Source organism: Dasypus novemcinctus, chromosome X, assembly GCF_030445035.2.
Source record: "Dasypus novemcinctus isolate mDasNov1 chromosome X, mDasNov1.1.hap2, whole genome shotgun sequence".
Taxonomy (NCBI): Eukaryota; Metazoa; Chordata; class Mammalia; order Cingulata; family Dasypodidae; genus Dasypus; species Dasypus novemcinctus.
The window spans coordinates 98870639-98892058 of NC_080704.1; positions in this window are offsets into that span (position 1 = coordinate 98870639).

A 21420-nucleotide genomic window follows, 5' to 3' on the forward strand; every position below is an offset into this window, starting at 1 on the left:
GGGCAGCAATCTATGCTGTGCAGATTCAAAATGACTGCAGTTGCCCCAGTAGTCTTTGACTATTCAGTCTGTGTCAGCCAAATGGTCCTGGAGTTACCCAGAGAAGCTGGTGCAGGGTTCACCAATTTCCTCCCTTCTAGAGGTGGAACTGCAGCGTAGGCTAGGGCTGCTGTCTGATCAGTGTGAAAGAAATGGGTCTCTACAATCATTGTGATTTTCAGTCAGCTTGGCTTCCCCTCATACTGAGGGTGAACTCAAAATGGTGGCTACAGGCCTCTTTCTGATGTGCACAGGTTCAAACATTAGCTGTTATTAGCGTTATACTTTAGCCAGCCTAATTAACTCATCCGTAGTTGAAATTGGTGGCCAACAATCTCTCCCTCCCTTGTTCTTAGGAAATGGAGCTTCCAATTCGAGTCACAGAACAGCTCCTAGAGTGACTTGTGCAACCAGAGTAGGATGATCACTGGCCTCTGCAGTGTGGCCTGTATTTTCAAAGAGAGCCTGGCACAGCCCCCCCTCCTCCCCAGTTTTCTCCCTACTTGAGTTGGGGCTGGGCTTATGTTAAACCTGCAATCTGATCTAGATTGAAAGAAAGCAGTTCCTATCAGCACTGTGATTTTCACTCAACCCTGTTTCCCCTTGTGCCTGGGACAGATTTAAAATTGTGGCTACCAGCCTCTTTCTGACTTTGACACATTCAAACTTGAACCGTTCTTAGGATTATACTTTAGCCTACCAAATTTATAATCAGTAGCTGAAGATGGTGCCCATTTATCTCTTCCTCCCCAATTTTTGGGAAGTGGAGCTTCCAGTTCCAATGATGGAATAGCTCCGGAGGTGGCTTGTGCTACCAGTGGAGGATGTGCACCAGCCTCCTTGGCATGGAGTGCTCTTCTTATGACTCTTCCCTGCAGATGGGCAGTCTCCCCCTTCCATTCCCTCAAGGATGTTGCAGGATGCTCTTCTGGTCTCCTGGAGCCTCCAAACAGGGGCTTTAGATAGCTCTGGGTGATTACTAACTACCCTGTAGCATGAGCTGACTAGGATCTCCTTACTTTGCCATCATCTTGCTTGTTGTCTGTATTTGATTTTTTTGTTGTTGTTTGTTTTTTAAAGATTTATTTTTTTAAATTTCTCTCCCCTTTCCCTCCCCCCATTGTCTGCTCTCTGTGTCCATTTGCTCTGTGTTCGCTGTCTGCTTGTATTCTTGTCAGTGGCCCTGGGAATCTGTGTCTCTTTTTGTTGCATCATCTTGCTGCGTCAGCTCTCTGGGCAGGCTGCATTTTTTCATGTGGGGTGGCTCTCCTTACATGGTGCACTCCTCGTGCATGGGACTCCCCTACACAGGGGACAACCCTGCATGGCATGGCACTTGTTGCATGCCTCAGCACTGCACATGGGTCAGCTCAACACAAGGGTAAGGAAGCCCTGGGTTTGAACGCTGGACCTCCTATCTGGTAAGTGGATGCTCTATACGTTGAGCCAAATTTGCTTACTTGTATTAGATTAGATTTTTAACAGAAGAATTGAGGAACATGAAGTGGGAGTCTTACAAAAACTCAAAAGAAAAATGGCAGAATAAAGTCCTGCATTATCAGTACTGACTTTATTTATTTATTTTTTTGTGCTTTAACATTTATTTTTATTTATTTTTATTTTATTTTTACTTTATTTTATATTTTTTATTAAAGTTAATAGATCACAAAGAATGTTACATTAAAAAACATTTTAAAAACATAAGAGGTTTCTATATACCCTGCTCCCCACACCCCCACCCCATCATTTTTGGAAATTGTATTTTTTGAAGATATATCCATCACACACAAAAAATGTTACATTAAAAAATGTAAGAGGTTCCCATACAACCCCCACCTCCCCACCCCATTCCTCCCACACCAATAACCTCCTCCATCATTGTGGCACACTCATCACCTGGGTGAACAAATTCTGGAGCACTGCTGTACCACATAGATAATAGTTTAGCCTGTAGTTCACACTCTCCCCCAGTACATTCAGTAGGTTAAGGCGGGATATATAAAGTCCATAATCTGACCTCACAATATCATTTAGGACAACTCAAAGTCCCAAAAATGCCCCCACATCAGATCTCTTCTTCCGTCTCCCTACCTTCAGCAACTACTGTGGTCACTTTCTCCTCCTCAATGCTACAATTTCTTCTATTACTAGCCACAATAGTTTTATAGTAGAATACCAGTAAGTCCACTCTAATCCCTATTTTATTCCTCCATTCTGTGGACCCTGGGATGGTGATGTTCACTCCACCTCCAGATCAAGAGAGGGCTTAGATTCCACGTAGATGATGGATGCAATTCCTCTGCTTGCAGTTTTTGGCACTCTTGATTCCCTGGTGTGGCGTTTGACCATCTTCACCTTCCTGGTAGCTGACCCAGGGAAGTCCAAAGAACCAGAGAGTAGGAGTCACAACTCTGCTGAGGCTCAGGGCCCAGCTGGCACATGGGAAGTCCAGAGATTCAAGTCCCCTGAGTATGCACCATCCCTAGCACCAACCACAGGTTCAGTAAAAGTGACAAGAGGCGTGTGTAGGAAGGTCACACCTGAATCACGTTCCATCAAACTCAGGAACTCAAATTCCAAAGTAGAGCTCCATGACATGGCACAGAACTTCAGATCTATCTGCCATGACCATATACCCTGTGGATCCCCATAGCCTTCAGGAGAACCAGCAACTAACTACAGTTGTATCTACTTTGGCTCTTTCTGGGGTCCTGCTGAGTTTTGCATAACTGTGACCCCTCTGATGACCTCCCAGCTCTTTTAGGAAGACTCTTTGCCATATAAACTCATTTGACTTTGCCATTTCCCCCTTTTATTCAAGGTCAAAAAACAGTTTTTAACAGTTGCTCCAATATGTAGCCTGAGCTATTCTGCTGGTCTGAGTTGACCCTTTTATTCAAGGTCTCTTTCTAGTTGCATCACCAGTTAGTGATTGGTAGCAATCCCTTGGTGATAGGGAGGATCATCCTCAGGAGTCATGTCCCATGCTGGGGGGAAGGTAATGCATTTGCATGCTGAATTTGGCTTAGAGAGTGGCCACATTTGAGCAGCATGGAGGCTTTCAGGAGGTGACTCTTAGGCACCCTGCAGTTCTAGGCCTAGTTCATATCTCAGGCACACAAGCATAGTCATCAGTATCAAGGGCTCATTATTGGACCATCCTTCCTTGTTGGTCTTTGCCAATTCACTTGGGCAATTATTGTTGTTCCTTTGGGGAATGTGACAGAGCTCCCCTGGGTAGGAACTCAGCACTCCCTCAGTTGATGTTTGTAATTGTAACTACTATAAAAATACCCAACATATATCAGAACATTTTTGTGTCCACTATATACACGTCCTGGAGAACTCCCCCCAATTCTGGTGCCCCCCATCAATAACACCCCATACCAATGTTCCTCCCCTGCCATAGTTGAACCTCTCTGTGGTCCAAAACTTCTACAACAATGAAGCCTAATATATTACCAAATTCAATTAATAGGAAATTGAAATAGAGTGATGGGTTAAAGTTTAGAAATAGAATACAGAATAATTTAGAAATACTAAAATAAAGTTAAAATAAATTGGTATATTAATAAAACAAAAAATATATAAAGCTTTGTTTCTAACACTTTGCCTTTCATCACTGCAATATGTGCTGCCCTGTATGTACATTGGCAAGGCACTTTCTTTCATTTCTTCCTCAGTGTCTACATCCTTTCTTTTTTTTCTAATTTTTAATTTTGTCTTCAAAAAAGTATTAGATCACAGTAATCCACATACACAATTTAGGGGACTACCAAATATCCAACATCAAACACTTTTCCCCTTTCCCCAACAGTGATTTTTAACATGTTCATATTATATTTGCTACAGATGATGTACAGTTTTTGAAATATAGTTATTCAAACATGGTTCCATTTTGGTTTACATAATGGTTTACAGTAAAAATTTCTAAATTTTTAGCTTCCTTATGTTTTAAATTTTGGTTTAAATTTTAGTTTATAGGCTTTTATACATTTTTGGTGTAAGTTAACGTCCTATATACGTCATTCCATGATCTTGTGGAGCACTTCCATTGTCCCCCAGTTATGCTGCTTCCATCTATTCTATACCTCTCTCCCACTCCCCTCAGGGCCCACAGCCACAATCAGTCTTCACTACTTAAGGGACTAGATTTACAGATATTGCAACAATGCTGAGGGCTTGACATACTAGACTACCCTAACTAATTGGGAGCCACCGATTCTCTGGAGAGACACAATTCCCTCTATTTGGGAACATCAGGTCTCCCCAGGGTGTGGGTACACCTTCACACTCATTACATTGGTCTCAACCCAATGATATAACACACTATGACAAAATGAGCAATCACATCCTCCTTAGAAGCTTGCCCCTGTACCAGATGCCCCCCCTTAAGAACCTTAAACATGTAATCTGTCCTTATTATATTTTCTAAAGTTTTCTTGACATTATAGCTTCAAATATATACCTGACATTCTCCCATATTAAACTGTTTCCCATAGCCCTTCCCCAAATTCCGTGGGCCATCTGACCCATTCTCCCAACCCTAACCAACGTCAAGTCCACAAAGTCCCACCCAAAGGTATTCCTATTCCCAATCTTATCCCTTCCCTGTACAAATACTTACCTCCAATTTATGATAGACTTCACTCATGTAGGCATCAGCTCCCAACAATCCTCTCCCCCTTAAATTCCTTTAAGCCTATCTTCCAGACACTGGCTCTCTGAGACAACTCAGTTTGCTAGTTTCATATCAGAGAAGTCATGTAGTATTTGTCCTTCAGTGTCTGGCTTGTTTCACTTAAAATGAGGTCCTGAAGATTTATCAATGTCATCACATGTGATTGTACTTTATTCCTTCTTGTAGTTGAGTAGTATTCCATTGTATGTATATTTCACATTTTATTTATCCATTCATCTGTTGATGGGCATTTGGATTGATTCCAACTTTTGGCAATAGTGAATAATGATGCTATGAACATTGGTGTGCATATATCTGTTTGTGACCTTATCTTCAGTTCTTCTGAGTATATACCAAGCAGTGGAATTGCTGGGTCATATGGCAAATCTACAGCTAGTTTTTTGAGAAAACATTGAACTGTCCTCCAGTATGGCTGGAACTTTCTGCATTTCCACCAGCAGTGGATGAGTGCTCCCATTCCTCCACATCCTCTCCAGCACTTATAGTCTTCTGTTTTTTTGATAGCTGCCAGTCTTATGGGAGTAAGATGATACCTCATTGTAGTTTTGATTTGCATTTCCATAACAGCTAGTGATTTTGAGCATTTTTCATGTGCTTTTTAGTCATTTGTATTTCTTCTTCAGAGAAGCATCTGTTCAAATCTTTTTCCATTTATTAAATTGGTTGTTTGTCTTTTTATTTTTGAGATATAGGAGTTCTTTATATATGCAGGATATAAGTCTCCTATCAGATATATGGTTACCAAATATTTTCTCCCATTCTGTAGGCTCTCTTTTCACTTTCTTGAAAAACTCCTTTGAGGTGCATAATGCTTTAATTGTGAGAAAGTCCCATTTATCTATTTGTTCTTTTGCTGCTCACACTTTGGGTGTGGAGTTCATGAAGCCATTTCCTATTACAAGGTAGTATAGATGCTTCCCTACATTGTTTTCCAAAGTCTTTATGGTCTTGGCTCTTACATTTAGGCCTTTGAACCATCTTGTGTTGATTTCTGTATAAGGTGTCAGATGGTAATCCTCTTTCCTTCTTTTGCATATAAATATCCAATTCTCTAAGCACCAGTTGTTGAAGAGGCCATTTTCTCCTAGTTGAGAGGGTTTAGTGGCCTTGTTGAATATCAGATGACTGTATATATGAGAATCTATATCAGAACCCTCAGGTTGGTTCCATTGGTCCATATGTCTATCTTTATGCCAAAACAATGCCCCTTTGACTACTGTATCTTTGTAGTATGTTTTGAAGTCAGGTAGTGTGATTCCTCCAATTCCATTTTTCTTTTTCAATATGTCTTTGGCTATTTGGGGCCTCTTTCCTTTCCAAATAAATTTCATAGCTAGTTTTTCTAGTTTATAAAAAAATGCTGTGTTGATTTTTATTGGGATTGCACTGAATTTGTAGATCAGTTTTGGTAGGATAGACATCTTAATAATATTTAGTCTTCCTATCCATGAACAGGGAATATTCTTCCATTTATTTAAGTCTTCTTTGATTTCCTTGATTAGTGTTGTGAAGTTATCTGTGTATATGTCTTTTACCTCTTTAGTTAAATTTATTCCTAGGTATTTTATTTTTTTTATTAATTATTGTAAATGGTTTTTTTTTTTGATTTCCTCCTCAGATTGCTCATCATTGGTACACAGAAATGCTACTGATCTTTGTGCATTGATCTAATATCCTGTGACTTAACTGAACTCATTTATAAGTTCTAGAAGTTTAGTTGTAGACTTCTCAGGGCTTTCTGTGTATAGGATCATGTCATCTACAAATTCTGAAATTTTTATTTCTTCCTTTCCTATTTGAATCCCCTTTTTGTATCTCGGTCTTCCCTCAGTGCTCAAACAAGTACTTCTAGCACAATGTTAAAGGGAAGGGGTGATAGTGGGTATCCTTGTCTTATTCCTGATCTTTGAGGGAAAGATTTCAGGATTTCACCATTTTAAATGATGTTAGCTGTGGTTTTTCATATATACCCTTTATCATGTTTCCTTCTATTCCTAGCTTTTACAGTGTTTTTAACAAGAAAGGGTACTGTATTTTGTCAAATGCTTTTTCTGCATCTACAGATATGATCATGTGATTTTTTCCTTCAATCTGTTTATATAGTGTATTACATTAATTGATTTTCTTATGTTGAACCATCCTTGAATACCTGGAATGAAACCCACTTGGTCATGGGGTATAATTCATTTAACATGTTGAATATGATTAGCAAGTATTTTATTGAGGATTTTCTCATATAGATTCATTAGAAAGATTGGTCTGTAATTTTCCTTTCTTGTGGTGTCTTTGCTTGACTTTGGTATTAGGGTAATGTCGGCATCATAAAATGAGTTAGGCAATGTTCCCTCTATTTTGATTTTTTGGAATAGTTTAAGCAAGATTAGTGTTATTTCTTTCCAGAATGTTTGGTAGAATTCACCTGTGAAGCCATCTGGCCCAGGGCTCTTCTTAGTTGGGAGGTTTTTAATGACTGATTCTATCTCTTTACTTGGGTTTGTTAAGGTCATCAATTTCTTCTTTCATCAATATAGGCTGTTTATGTGTTTCTAGGAATTTGTCCATTTCATCAAAATTGTTGTTCTTGTTGGAATATAGCTTTTCATAGTATCCTCCTATGATAGACTTTATTTCATTGGGGTCAGTGGTGATATCCACTTTCTCATTTCTTTCTGAATTCATTGAGACTTTCTTTGTCACCTAGCATGTTGTCTATCTTCATGAATGATCCATGTATACTTGAGAAGAATGTGTATCCTGCTCTATTTGGGTGTAATGTTTTGTATATGTCGATTAGGTTTAGATACATTAATATACTGTTCACCGTTTCTTTACTGATTCTCTCTTGAGATATTCTATCCAATGGTGATAATGGTGTGTTAAAGTCCCCCACTGTAATTGTAGGGGCACTTATTCCTTCACTTAGTTTCTCCAGGGTTTGCCTCATATATTTGGAGGCACATTTGTTAGGGGCATAAATGTTTATGATTGTTCTTTCTTCTTGAAAGCTTATCATTTTCACTAATACATAGTGTCCATCTTTGTCTCTCACAATAGTTTGGCATTTAAAGTCTATTTTGTCTGATATTAATATAGCTAAGCCTGCCCTTTTTTGGTTATTGTTTGCCTGTAAGATTGTTTTCTAGCCACTCATTTTCAATTTCCTTGAATCCCTGGGTCTTAGATGTGTTTCTTGTAGACAGCATATACATGGGTCATATTTCCTTATCCAATCTTCCAATCTGTGTCTCTTAACAGATTAGTTTAATCATTAACATTCAGTGTTTTTACTTTCAAGGAATTACTTATATTAGCAATATTTTCTTTGGATTTTTGTTTGTCATATATTGTTTGTTGTTGTTTTCTCTTTTTGTCATTTTAGTTGATCTTATACTCTCCTCCAACTCTGTTTCTCTTGTTTATTCTTTCCTCCTGCAGAACTCCCTTTAGTAGTTCTTGAAGGGCATCTTTCTTGTTGGCATACTTGCTTAGTTTCTCTTTATCCGTGAATATTTTGAACTCTCCATCATTTCTGAATGCTAGCTTTGCTAGAGAGAGTATTCTTGGTCGGAGATTCTTTTCTTTTAGTACCTTGACTATATCATACCACTGCCTTCTTGCCTCCATGGTTTCAGCTGAGAAATCAGCACTTAATCTTATGGAGCCTCCTTTGTATGGGATGGTTCTCTTTTCTCTTGTTGCTTTTAGTATTTTCTCTTTGTCTTGGGCATCGGATAATTTGCCAAGCATATGCCTTGGGGTACGCCTGTTGGATTTTTGCTGTTCAGGGTGCATTGTGATTCCTGGACACATACATACACCTTCCTCAATAGGTTTGGAAAGTTTTCAGCCATTATTTCCTCCAAAACCCCTTCTGTCACCTTTCCCTTCTTTTCTCCTTCTGGAATTCTTATGATGCATATGCTTGTGAGTTTTGCATTGTCATTCAGGTTCCTAAGTCCCTGCTGGATTTTTTCTATCTTTTTATTGATCAGTTCTACTATCGGTTTGATTTCATATGTACTGTCTTCCACATCACTAATTCTTTCCTCTGCCTCTTTGAGTCTGCTTTTATTTGTTGAGAGTGCATTTTTTATTTCTTGGATTGTACTGTTGATCTCTATCACATCCGTTATCTTTTCATGCATGATTACAATTTCTTCTGTATCCTCTCCAAGTGTTTTCTTAATATGCTTAATTTCTTCCTTCACTTCATCGAATTGGTCCATGATAGATGTTTTGAGAGCTTTAATTATTTGTTCAGTGTTCCACTTCTCTTCCTTGTTTTTTCTTTGTTCATTGGATTGTGCCATGTTTTCCTGATTATTGGTATGGTCGTAATTTTTTGTTGCTGTCCGGTCATCATTTTATCTTGTTGGGTTTCTTCAGTTGATTAGCTTCTTCATCTCAGGGTTTAATTAGTTGTTGTTTTTGTGTGCATGTTAACTCTTTTCTATGTCATTTTGTTCTTCTTATTCTATTTCCTTGTTGTTGGCTAAGTTCCCTTGAAGGAAAATATTAGGGCCAGAGAAAGCAAAATGGGTAAGATAATAAAATATAAGAGCAGTATTAATAGTGAATGTTAGCAGAAGAACCATGTGAGGTCTAGGAGGATGGATATTTAACTCACATAAGCTGTGTATAGTTATAACTGTAAAAAAGTGGAGTACCTATAATGAGATAGTAAACTGAATATGGGGAAGAATATAGTATGAATTAAAAGGCCAGTATGGTCAGGAGAGAGGGAAAGAGAAAAGAAAGGACTGTAATATAAAGATAGAAAACAGATTAGAGGTATTATAGATAAAAAGAAATATTGGGGGTTAAACAAAGAGAGGTGGAATGTAAGAGAAATAATAAATGATGGAGGACAGAATGATGTAAATGAAAGTGGATAGTGTTCGCTGGTAGCCAACATCAGTACATACAGAAGAGAGGAAATTGAGGATGAGTAAGCACAGCAAATAACAAATGTTGTCTGCAGCACCTAATATAAAAAAAAGAAAGAAGAAAGAAAAAAGGACAGTCGGGAGGATAAAGGGAAAGAAAAACAAGAAAACAAACCAGCAAAAAAGACCAGATAAGGCATCAGGCAAGGAATCCTCTTTGCAATTGAATAAACTGCTTAGGAGTTTGACCTTCCCCCTTTCTCCCTTTCTCACTTCCCTCTCTCCCAGGGCAGCAGGAAGGCTGTGTGAGAGCTCCTGTTGGATATTCAAATGGGTACCTGGTGAACCAAATCACCTCAGAAAACAATGTCCCTTGATTTCTTGAAAGAGAGCACCCACCCCTTACCAGGAACCCTAAATATGTTATTGGAAGCCTGGAAAGCCCATCCTACTGTGCCCCTCCCTTAGGTGTGTTACTGGGGGGCTAGTTAATTTTCTGACTCCACCTTCTCTCAGACCAAATTTCTCATCCCTGGACATTTAGGTAAATCAGGCTCTCTCAGCAGATTCTCCTCTCCTCTCTTCCTTGGCTCTCCCCAAATCAGCTGATATGTTTCTTCAAATTCAATAAAAGGGTGGGGACCAGAAAATTTAACCTGCACTCTTTCGGCCCCTCTGTACCTCCCACCCAAATTCTTCCACTCCCAGAATTAGTCTGCAACCAGAGGGGTAAGGCAATGACAGATTTCCAGGAGTGCTGGGTTTAGGAAACAGAGCCCTAGGAGAATGTGGACTCAGGTTATGTAGGTCTGCAAAACGTAGGTTGCAGGGGTTCAGGCAACATGGACTTGGGGTTCATGCATTTGGGTAACACATGGCTTGGGAAAGCTGCCACTTGACCAGCAGCTCTCCAGGAGTGCTACACCCTTAGCCCTAGGGGGAAGGGATTTAATTTCCCACAGCTTCTGAGTTCAGCGTTAGAAACCCACCGTTCTACCTTGAACAAGCACTAATTCTGCTGCAGTTTCTCCAGTTCAAGGTCTAGACACCTCCTGCCCTGTAGATTCCCAATCTGGCAGAATTCCATCACCACACAGCCAGTCCTTTGCAGGAGAAGTCAGTAGTGACTTTAAATGCAAATGGATACACTCTCCAGCCAAAGGCAGAGATTAGCAGAATGGACAAAAAATCATGGCCCAACTCTATGTTCCACATAACTCACCTTAAAGTCAAAGAAATTAGCTTGCAAGTGTAAGGAAGAGGGAAAAATGATACTATGCAAGTAGTAACATAAAGATGGCTGAGGAAGCAAAACTAACATCAGATAAAATAGACTTTAAATCAAAAACTGTTACTAAGGAAAAGATCGTAATTGTATACTAATAAAAGGGTCAATTCTACAAGAAGACATAAAAATTATAAAAATATATGTACCTAATAGCAGAGCCCCAAAATACATGAAGCAAATACTGACAGATTTAAAGGGTGAAATTGACAGTTTTACATTAATAATAAGAAACTTTAACACATCATTTCCTATACTGGATAAAATATCTAGACAGAAGATCAATAAGGAAATACAAGACATGAATGATACTCTAAACCAACTAGACCTAACAAACATATGTAGAACCCAAGAACAACATCCTTATTGAAGGCACATGGATCATTCTCAACAATGGACTCTATGTTATTAATCAAACTCTCAATAAATTAAAAAATACTGAAATCATACCTTTACGTTTTATCTTCTCTGACCACAATGGAATGAATCTAGAAACCAATGACATAGGAATAACTAGAAAATTCACAAATATATGAAAATTAAACAACATACTCTTAACTTACCAATGGCTTAAAGAGGAAATCACAAGAGAATTAGGAAATATCTTGATGTGAATGAAATGAAATTACAGCATACTAAAATGTATGTGATGGAGCAATGGCAGTGATGAGAGGGAAATTCTTAGCTCTAAGTGCTTAGATTAGAAAAGAAGGTTTCAAACCACAGACCTAACTTCAAAGCTGAAAGAACTAGATAAAGAAGACCAAACTAAACCCAAAGCAAGCAGAAGAAATAACAAAGCTTATAATGGACATAAATAAAATAGAAATTAAAGAAAGCAATAGAATCAACAAAACCAAAAGTTGGTTCTTTGAAAGGATCAAAAAAATTGACAGAACTTTAGCTAGAGTGACAAAGAAAAAGAGAGAGAGGACACAAATGACTAATATCATAAGTGATACTTTTTCCAAGCCCACTGGAAAAAAAGACAATGAGCGGATACTATGAACAATGTACATGATTAAATTAGGTAACTTAGATGAAATGGACAAATTCCTAGAAGCACATAAACTATGTACATTGCCTACAGAAGCAAATAGAAGACCACAACAAACCAATAACTAGTAAAGAGATTGAATTAGTAATCAAAAACCCAGGACCAGAAGGATTCATAGAAGAATTTAACCAAGCACACCAAGAAGAATTAATATTAATCCTGCTCAAAATCTTCCAAAAAATTGAAGAGGAAGGAACACTCCCTAATTCATTCAACATGGTCAACATCACCCTCACACCAAAGCCAAATAAAGATATCTCAAGAAAAGAAAAGTACAGTACAATATCACTTAGGAATATACATGCAAAAATCCTCACCAAGAAACTAACATACTGAATCCAAAGCACATTAAAAGAATTAAACACCATGATAAAGTAAGATTTACTCTAAGTAAGCAAGGTTAGTTTAACATAAGAAAATCAATTAATATAATACATCATATTAACAGAATGGAAGGGAAAAAACACCTGATCATCTCAAGTGACACAGAAAAGATAATTGACAAAGTCCAGCACCCCTTCTTGATAAAAACATGTCAATAACTAGGAATAGAAGGAAATTTCCATAACACGATAAAGGGCATATATGAAAACCCCACAGCGTACATCATACTTAATCATGAAAGACTGAAATCTATGCCTCTAAGTACACAAAAATGACAAGGATTCCTACTGTCTCAACTGCTATTCAGCATTGTACTGGAAGTTCTTGCTAGAGCTATTAGTCAAGACAAAGAAATAACAGGCATCCAAACTGGAAAGGAAGAAGTGAAACTTTCCCTGTTTGCAGATAACATAATCCTATATAAAGAAAATACTGAAAAATCCACAAAAAGAAGCTCCTAGAGTTAATAAGTGAATTCGGCAAAGTTGCAGGGTTCAAGATCAATACTCAAAATCAGTAGAGTTACTATACACCAGCAATGAACAATCTGAAGAAGAAATCAAGAAAAATATTTCATTTACAAAGCAACAAAAAACTCATCTCTAGGATAAATCTATCCAAGATTGTAAAGGAGCTGTAAAACTACAAAATATTGCTAAAAGAAATCATAGAAAATCTAAGTAAATGGGAGGTTATTCTGTATTCATGGAAGAGTAAATATTGTTTCAATGTCAATTCTACCCAAAGTGATTTACAGATTCAACACAATCCTGATCAAAATTTCCACAAACCTTTTTGCAGAAATAGAGAAGCCAATCATCAAATTTATATGAAAGTGTAAGGAGCCTAGAAGAGCCAAAGCCATCTTTAAAAGTAAGAATGATGTTGGAGGACCACACTTGCCAATCTTAGACATATTTAATAAAAGTGACAGTAATCAAAACAATATGGTACTGTCACAAAGACAGGCATATAGACCCATGGAGTCAAATTGAGAGTTCAGAAATCAACCCTCACATTTATGGCAAACTGATGTTTGACAAGGGAGCAAAGACCACTGAATGGGGAAAGAATAATTTCTTTGACAAATAGTGCTGGGAAAACTGGATATCCATATGCAAAAGAATGAAGGTGGACCTTCTACCTCACACCATATGTGAAAATCAAATCAAAACTAATCAAGACCTCAATATAGAAGCCAGAATTACAAAGCTCCTAGAAGAAAACATAGGGAAGCAACTTCAGGACCTTGAGTTAGGCAATGGTTTCTTAGACTATAAACCCAAAGAACAAAAGGAAAAATAGATAAATGGGACCTCATCAAAATTTGAAACTTTTATGAATGAAATGGCTTTATCAGGAAACTAAAATGCCCATCTACAAAATGTGAGAAAATATCTGGAAGCTACATATCTGATAAGGGTTAATAAATAGAATATGTAAAGAAATCCTACAATTCTACAGCAAAAAACACAATTAAAAATGGGCAAAACCATGCACAGAGCTGATGCACACAAGGAGTGCCCTGCCACTGCATAAGGGAGCCCCATGCACACAGAGTGCACCGCATAAGGAGAGCTGCCCCATGTGAAAAAAGTGCAGCCTGCCCAGGAGTGGCACCGCACACATGGAGGGCTGATGCAGCAAGATGACGCAACAAAAAGAGACAGAGATTCCCAGTGTCCCTGACAAGAATACAAGCAGACACAGAAGAACACACAGCAAATGGACACAGAGCAGACAACTGGGGGTGGGGGGAAGGGGAGAGAAATAAAAATAAATAAATAAATCTTTTTTTAAAAATGGGCAAAAGACTTTTCTCCAAAGAAGATATGCAAATGGCCAAAAGCCTATGAAAAGATACTCAAGGCGGCGGACTTAGCCCAGTGGTTAGGGTGTCTGTCTACGACATGGGAGGTCCGCGGTTCAAACCCCGGGCCTCCTTGACCCGTGTGCAGCTGGCCCATGCACAGTGTTGATGAACACAAGGAGTGCAGTGCCACGCAGGGGTGTCCCCCACGTAGGGGAGTCCCATGCGCAAGGAGTGCACCCCGTAAGGAGAGCCACCCAGTGTGAAAGAAAGTGCAGCCTGCCCAGGAATGGCGCCACACACACAGAGAGCTGACTCAACAAGATGATGCAACAAAATGAAACACAGATTCCCGTGCTGCTGACAACAACAGAAGCGGACAAAGAAGACGACGCAACAAATAGACACAGAACAGACAACTGGGGTAGGGAGGGAAGGGGAGAGAAATAAATAAATAAAATCAATCTTTAAAAAAAAAGAAAAGATGCTCAACATCATTAACCTTTAAGAAAATGCAAATCAAAATCACCATGGAAAGGGAAGCAGACTTGGCCCAGCAGTTAGGGCGTCCATCTACCACATGGGAGGTCTGCGGTTCAAACCCCGGGCCTCCTTGATCTGTGTGGAGCTGGCTCATGTGCAGTGCTGATGCACACAAGGAGTGCCGTGCCATGCAGGTGTGTCCCCCACATAGGGGAGTCCCATGCACAAGGAGTGCACCCCATAAGGAGAGCTACCCAGCACCAAAGAAAGTGCAGCTTGCCCAGGAATGGTGCTGCACACACAGAGAGCTGACACAACAAGATGACGCAACAAAAAGAAATACAGATTCCCATGCTGCTGACAACAACAGAAGTGGACAAAGAAGAACATGCAGCAAATAGACACAGAGAACAGACAACTGGGGTGGGAGTGGGGGGGAAGGGAAGATAAATAAATAAATAAATCTTTTGAAAAAATCACCATGGGAGGGCAGCCCATGTGGCTCAGTGATTGAGCACTGACTTCCCACATACAAGGTCCTAGTTCAATCCCTGGCCCTGGTACCTCAGAAAAAAATAAAAATAAATAAATAAATAAACAATTGGATACATTTCACAACCACTAGAAGAGCTACTATTAAAAAAGAAACAGAAAATGAAAAGTGTTGGAGAGGATGTGGATAAATAGGAATACTCACTCATAACTCACAGGAATGTAAAATGATGCAGCCATTGTGGAAGACAGTTTGACAGCCCTCAGAGAGATAAGTATAGATTTACCATATGACCAGGCTATTCCATTTCTAGGTATATACCCAAAAAAATTGAAAGCAGAGATTCAAACAGATTTTGCACATCAGTGTTCATAGCAGCCATTATTCACAATTGCCAAAACATGGAAGCAACCCAAGTATCCACCAATAGATGAATGGATAAACAAAACGTAAGATATATTCACAATGTAGTATTATTCAGCTGTAAAAAGGAATGAAGTTCTGATACATGAGACAACATAGATTAACCCCGTAGATATAATGTCAAGTGAAATATGCTAGATAAGAATGGACAAATATGATCTCACTGATACAAAATAATTAAAATAAGCAAACTCATAGAATCAGAATCTAGAATACAGTTTATTAGGGGACAGGGTAGTGGTAGGGTATAGGAATTTAAGGCTTAAATTCTATAGATACTATTTGGGATGATGTAAACATTTGGTAATGTTTGATGGTGATGGTAGCACAAGATTGCAAATATAATTAACAGCATAGAATTATGTATTTGAATATAGCTTAAAGGGAATATGTTAGGTTATATATACGGTACTGGAATTTAAAAACTCTGTGGAGAAACACAAATAGTGGCCCTAAATTAATCCATGAGCTGTAATTAATAGTACAATTATAAAAATGTGCTTTCATCAATTGTAGCAAATGTAGTACACCAATGCAAAGTGTTAATAATGGGGTGGTATGTGAGAATCCTGTATTTTATGCATGAATGTTCTACAAACCAACAACTTTTTTAATTTAAAAAAAAAGGTGGTGGTCATAGGAATTTAAGCCTTATTTGTAAGATTTTGTTTTTCACAAGGAGAATATATTCCTGAATCAATAGTGTAATTAAAATCAATAAATATTAATTGAACAAAAGAGTAATATGTATAACTGACTTTTGTAGTACAAATACTGTTAGTGACTTATGCATGGGTCTGCAAGGATGTTATAATTCTACCATGCCAAATACATTATTCAACCAGAAGACCTGGAATGATTTAAAACTATGCTGTGATTGTAAACCACTCTGCAGTCCTTTGTGATGAGGCACAATGTATAATAATGTTATATGAAAACAGGTAGGAACAAGAGTGACAAAACATATGAGGTATTAATCATTTAATACTATTTCTAAATTATTCAAAGTGATTTCCAAGACAAATATTATCTTTATTTTGACATCAAATTCATGTAGACTTGACAAGTAGAAAGCATGCTGTTGCCTTCTTTTCTTTTCCCCTGTCTTTTTTCTTCATATTCATAAGTCAATAATAAATTGGCTTGTTTCTTTACAAAAGATAGAGCTGCATCAATAGGTATCATCCATCAAATAAAACTTAGTTCATACCCCAGGGAAACTGATTTTCCCCAAATACTCTTCAAGTCCCCAAGTGGTAAACACAGTACTCTATCCTCCCCATGTTTCATATGCACAGAATTGTTTTCTTTCTCGAATTCAACAGATATTTGGCTTTTTCTAAGGCAGCCTATGGGACATCCTGAAAGCTTTCTCAAGATTTTATCATTTATTTGTCTGCCACAAAGAAATGCAAGCAAAAAGCCAAGCTATAAGTATAAACTAGACATTACAATGGAAGCCTTGCCTTCCCCCATGTTCAAGTCAGGGCCTGGCAGTTTAGTTCTCAATCACAGCATAACTCATTCTTGTTATTTGGTCGAGGAAAGAAAACTGAAGTTAAGTGAAGCAATGCTTTTAAGAAATGGAAAAGAAAGAGCAGTGAAACTCAATAGTTCAGTTTCATCAGATGAAGAGATGCTTTTATCTTCAGTTTCAAGAATATATATGGAAATGCTCAGATTTTCCTCAATGAAGTCAATGAAAATTTTCCTCTTGTTGCTAATGAGAATTCTGAAGACATTTCCAAATACAATTTAGCATCATCTTTACTATTAGAGGAAATATGTTTAAATGAATGTTGGGAAAATTGCAACACGATATCATCAAAATAAAATTTAGCATTTCAGTGTAGGAGGCATGTCATATTAGTGTATTAAAAGTTGTGTTTTTAAAGTCTTGTCTACTATAAAAGTCAGCAACTTTGGAGAGTTTATTTTAAAGGCTAAGTAGAGCTTCAAATAACATAGCACCCAGCACAGTATAGGCAATCAATCCACCAGATGACGTGAAACTGGTGACACCAGATTTCAGTTGTTTTTCAAGAATTCACTAGGTGAGTAGGTGCAGCTCAAGTGGTTGAGTGCCTACTTCCCATGTATGAGGTCCCAAGTTTGATGCCCAGTGCTGCCTAAAAATAAAACCAACCAAAACACCAACTGTCATTGGGGAGTGGATGTACCTCAGTGTTTGAGTGCCTGCTTCCCATATACAAGGTCCTGGGTTCAATCCCTGTTACCTCCTAATAAAAAAAGACTTCATAAAATAATACTTTGCCTCAAACATGTATATGTCTATATCTCTCTGAAAATTAACATACACTGATGGCATATGCCTGTACAATTGAATTATACATGAATCACATATAATACGACTTTTCAATTGCCTATATTTCCAGGAAAGCTTTGTGCAACTTCCTTTACAAAGACTACCTCTCATCCTCTTCATTCTTAAGGTTTTGTATATCGTATAGACTGATTCTTCTATCTATATGTGTCTCCTACCATATTAGGAAGTGCTTAAGTTAAAGGGCCATTTTATTTTGCTTTCTATTCTTATCACTTCTACTCTAGCATAGCACCCTACGTTTAATTCTATTACTCTATATTCTAATTGCCTTTTGCTTAGAGAGGGGGAGTGTTGTTATGATATGATTTGAATGTATGAATCCATCTATTCCAGAACTTCTTCAGTATATAAGTTAATAAATGTAAACAAGTTTGAATTGTGTGTGTGCATGTTTTCTGTAGGGGGTGGTCTTTTTTGTTCTGTTTTGTTGCCCCTGGTAGCCCAGAGTGCTCATAATATTGACACTGATACCTAAAACAGAGCTATTGGGAAATGACAGTTCTCAAAAAATAAACTGATTGACTGCAATTGGATGTGGGGAAGTAAAGATTCTCCTGCTCCAGGCTAGGAAATTGGCAAGCTCTATTTAACAGTAGTTTGTTAAACTCCTCTTGTTTACCTTAGGACTCAGACCTGTGCCTACCAAAGTTTGCACTTTAAGGACTTGATATAAATATATCAGGATATTAGACTTCATTAACCATTGTTTTTGACCTTGAATAAGTTCCTATTGGGAGGATAACAACTCTGGTATCTGAAAGAAGATTGGGAGGAAAATAGAGACACTTTCTGTTTATCATCATCAACTAGAAATGGCTGAGAGTCAGATAATCATGAATCTTACCTGTTTGGAAATGCTGTATACTATGGTTCAAATTAAATTTCTTGCCAGCAAACTTCAGGGGATATGGCAAAGATAAGACTTGTATTGATCCCCTAAGGCCTTAGGAGGGACTTCATCCTGTGAGGAAGTGCACATTTTCTGCATTTTAAAGAACCATCCATTAGGATTCTGCCCTGGGCAAGGGGAAGGTAATAATATCTCCACCACAACCTAAACTACTATTACTTGCATTTTCCCAAAAAAGAGGCCAATATCGATACCTAAGGGGCAGGTCAATGGACAGATTGCCTAGGTCTGTTGCTTAAAGACAGAAATTCTAAGGCCAAGATTCAAGGACTTTGATTTAAAGAGATGCCTGTCTTTGATTACCACCTCCACAAAGCTGGCCAAATGCAAATTGGCAAAAAGCTTATTAAGGTGTTAAAAGGATTGAATTTATAGCCTGCTTCAATATAAGCCAAAATTGTGCAAAGCAGTGTCAAGAAGTGCCAAGCAGTGTCAAAGGGATTCCTAATGACACTGGTGGAACACATTGAATTTCCCAGTTAAATGAATCATCGGTATTCCTTTTTTTAAAAAAGGCTGTTTGACATAGATTCCCATTACTTGTAACTAAAAGTCTCGATTAACACAAGTTTTTAGGTAATGGGGAGAAAATTTAAACTGCCTTGAGAGTGATACCAAGCAAAGGCAGGTTCTTTTCTTCCCATGCATCTTTAAAGCCAATTCCTGAGATATTGGAGTTTCAGAGAAAGAGTTTATTTGGTTGTGCAAACAAAGGAGCACAGTGGCATAATGACCAAAAAGTTCCTCCTGGATCTGAAGGAACTGTAATATTTCATAACATTGGAGTGTGAGTAAACAATTGGGACAGAACTAGATAGAGGTTCCTTCATTAGTAAACATTAAAAGGCTGAAAAGGATGGGGTGGGTATGGTAATGAACCAAGATCAGGCACATAGATCTGGGACAGAGGTATAAGAACAAAGATCAGATATAAGATTTTTCATATGGATATTAAACCAAGGAGGGTGGAGTGATTACCATCCCAATAGCAAGCATACACAAAGGTGAGCCTAAACTATAAACAAGGGTAAAGTCAATCTAGAATTACCATCACAAAAGTAAGCATACATAAGGGTGAGGTTAAACCTAGAGTAACCATAAACAGGGGTGACCGCACTAGCTAGCTTCAGTAAAAACCTAGTAACTGACTTCTACTTTGTACTTTCCTATCCCAGTAACCTGATCTCTGAAAATGATTGTAACTTTGTGACTCCCATTGCTCTGGGGTCCACCCCCATCTTTTTCAGCCCTTTAATGTTTATTAATGAAGGAAGCTGTGTCCAGCTCCACCCCAATTATTCAGTAGTACCCCAATATTATAAAATATTAGAATTCTGCAGATCCAGGAGGCAGTTTGGGGCCGTTAGGCCACTGTGAACCATTGTTTGCACAACCAAATAAATTCTTTATCTCTTTGAAACTCCGGTATCTCAGAAATTGGCTTTAAAGACACAAGCCAGAGAGTCCTGTCCTTCAGTCCTATGGGCTCACAACCCCCTCAATTAGAGTTGGAGTGGGCATCACCATTTCGGAATCCTCAGAATCGGGAAAAGAACAATGAACTAGAGTAGACTTACTGGTATTCTACTATAGAGTTATTGTGATTCTAGCAATAGAAGAAATTATATCATTAATATGGAGGCAGTGGCCACCAGAGGTTCTGAGGGCAAGAAAAGGGAAAAACAGGTATAATATGGGGGCATTTTTGGGACTTGGGAATTGTTCTGAATGACATTGCAACAACTGATGCAGGCCATTTTATATCTTTCCATAACCTACAGAATTGGGTGGGAGAGTGTAAACTATAATGTAAACTTTAATCCACACTTAGTGGCAATGTTCCAAAATGTGTTCATCAATTGCAATAAAAGTACCTCACTAATGAGAGATGTAGCTAATGTGGGAAAATGTGGGAGGTATGGGGAGTGGGGCATATGGGAATCCCCTATATTTTTTTATGTGACAGCTGTATAATCTAAGTATCCTTTAAAAATAGAAAAAAAATAAAGATGCATGGGGAGAAAATAATCTGCTTGTGCTTGATATCAGTGCCTGCCTCATAGAATTACTGTAAATACTTAGAATATTGCCTGGCACATATTAAGTCCTAAATAGTTAAAGATAATGGGAACAGGTAAAATAAAGAAGGAAAAATTATAGATCAAGAGATTACTCTTTGATGTGAGAATTTAAAACTATCTATTAATTTCATGCTGCTTGATTCTGGCAAATCCAATGGTGTCTAATGGCCTCTGCTAGAGAAAAAAATGGCACTCACTGGGGTATGGACACTGACATGACTGCAGTTAGGAAGTTTACTGGGAATATCTCCTAATGGAGGGGATCTAAAGAATAAACTTCAGCCCCCCCACCAGCATGGTGGTAGTCTGAAGAGAGACTTCAACCCACCTCGGGCAGAGGTGGTCATGAATTTATACAGTACATCTATAGGTGGGAAAATGTTCAGTCAGTGGGAGGGAATTGGGGCTTGGGCAAGACCTGAGGGCCAATAGAGATGGCTAGATGGTGGTGGGTTAGGGGTAGTGAATTCTAGGGTTGCAGGAGGGGTTGGTGGTGCCATGAGGCTTCTTTGTCTATTAT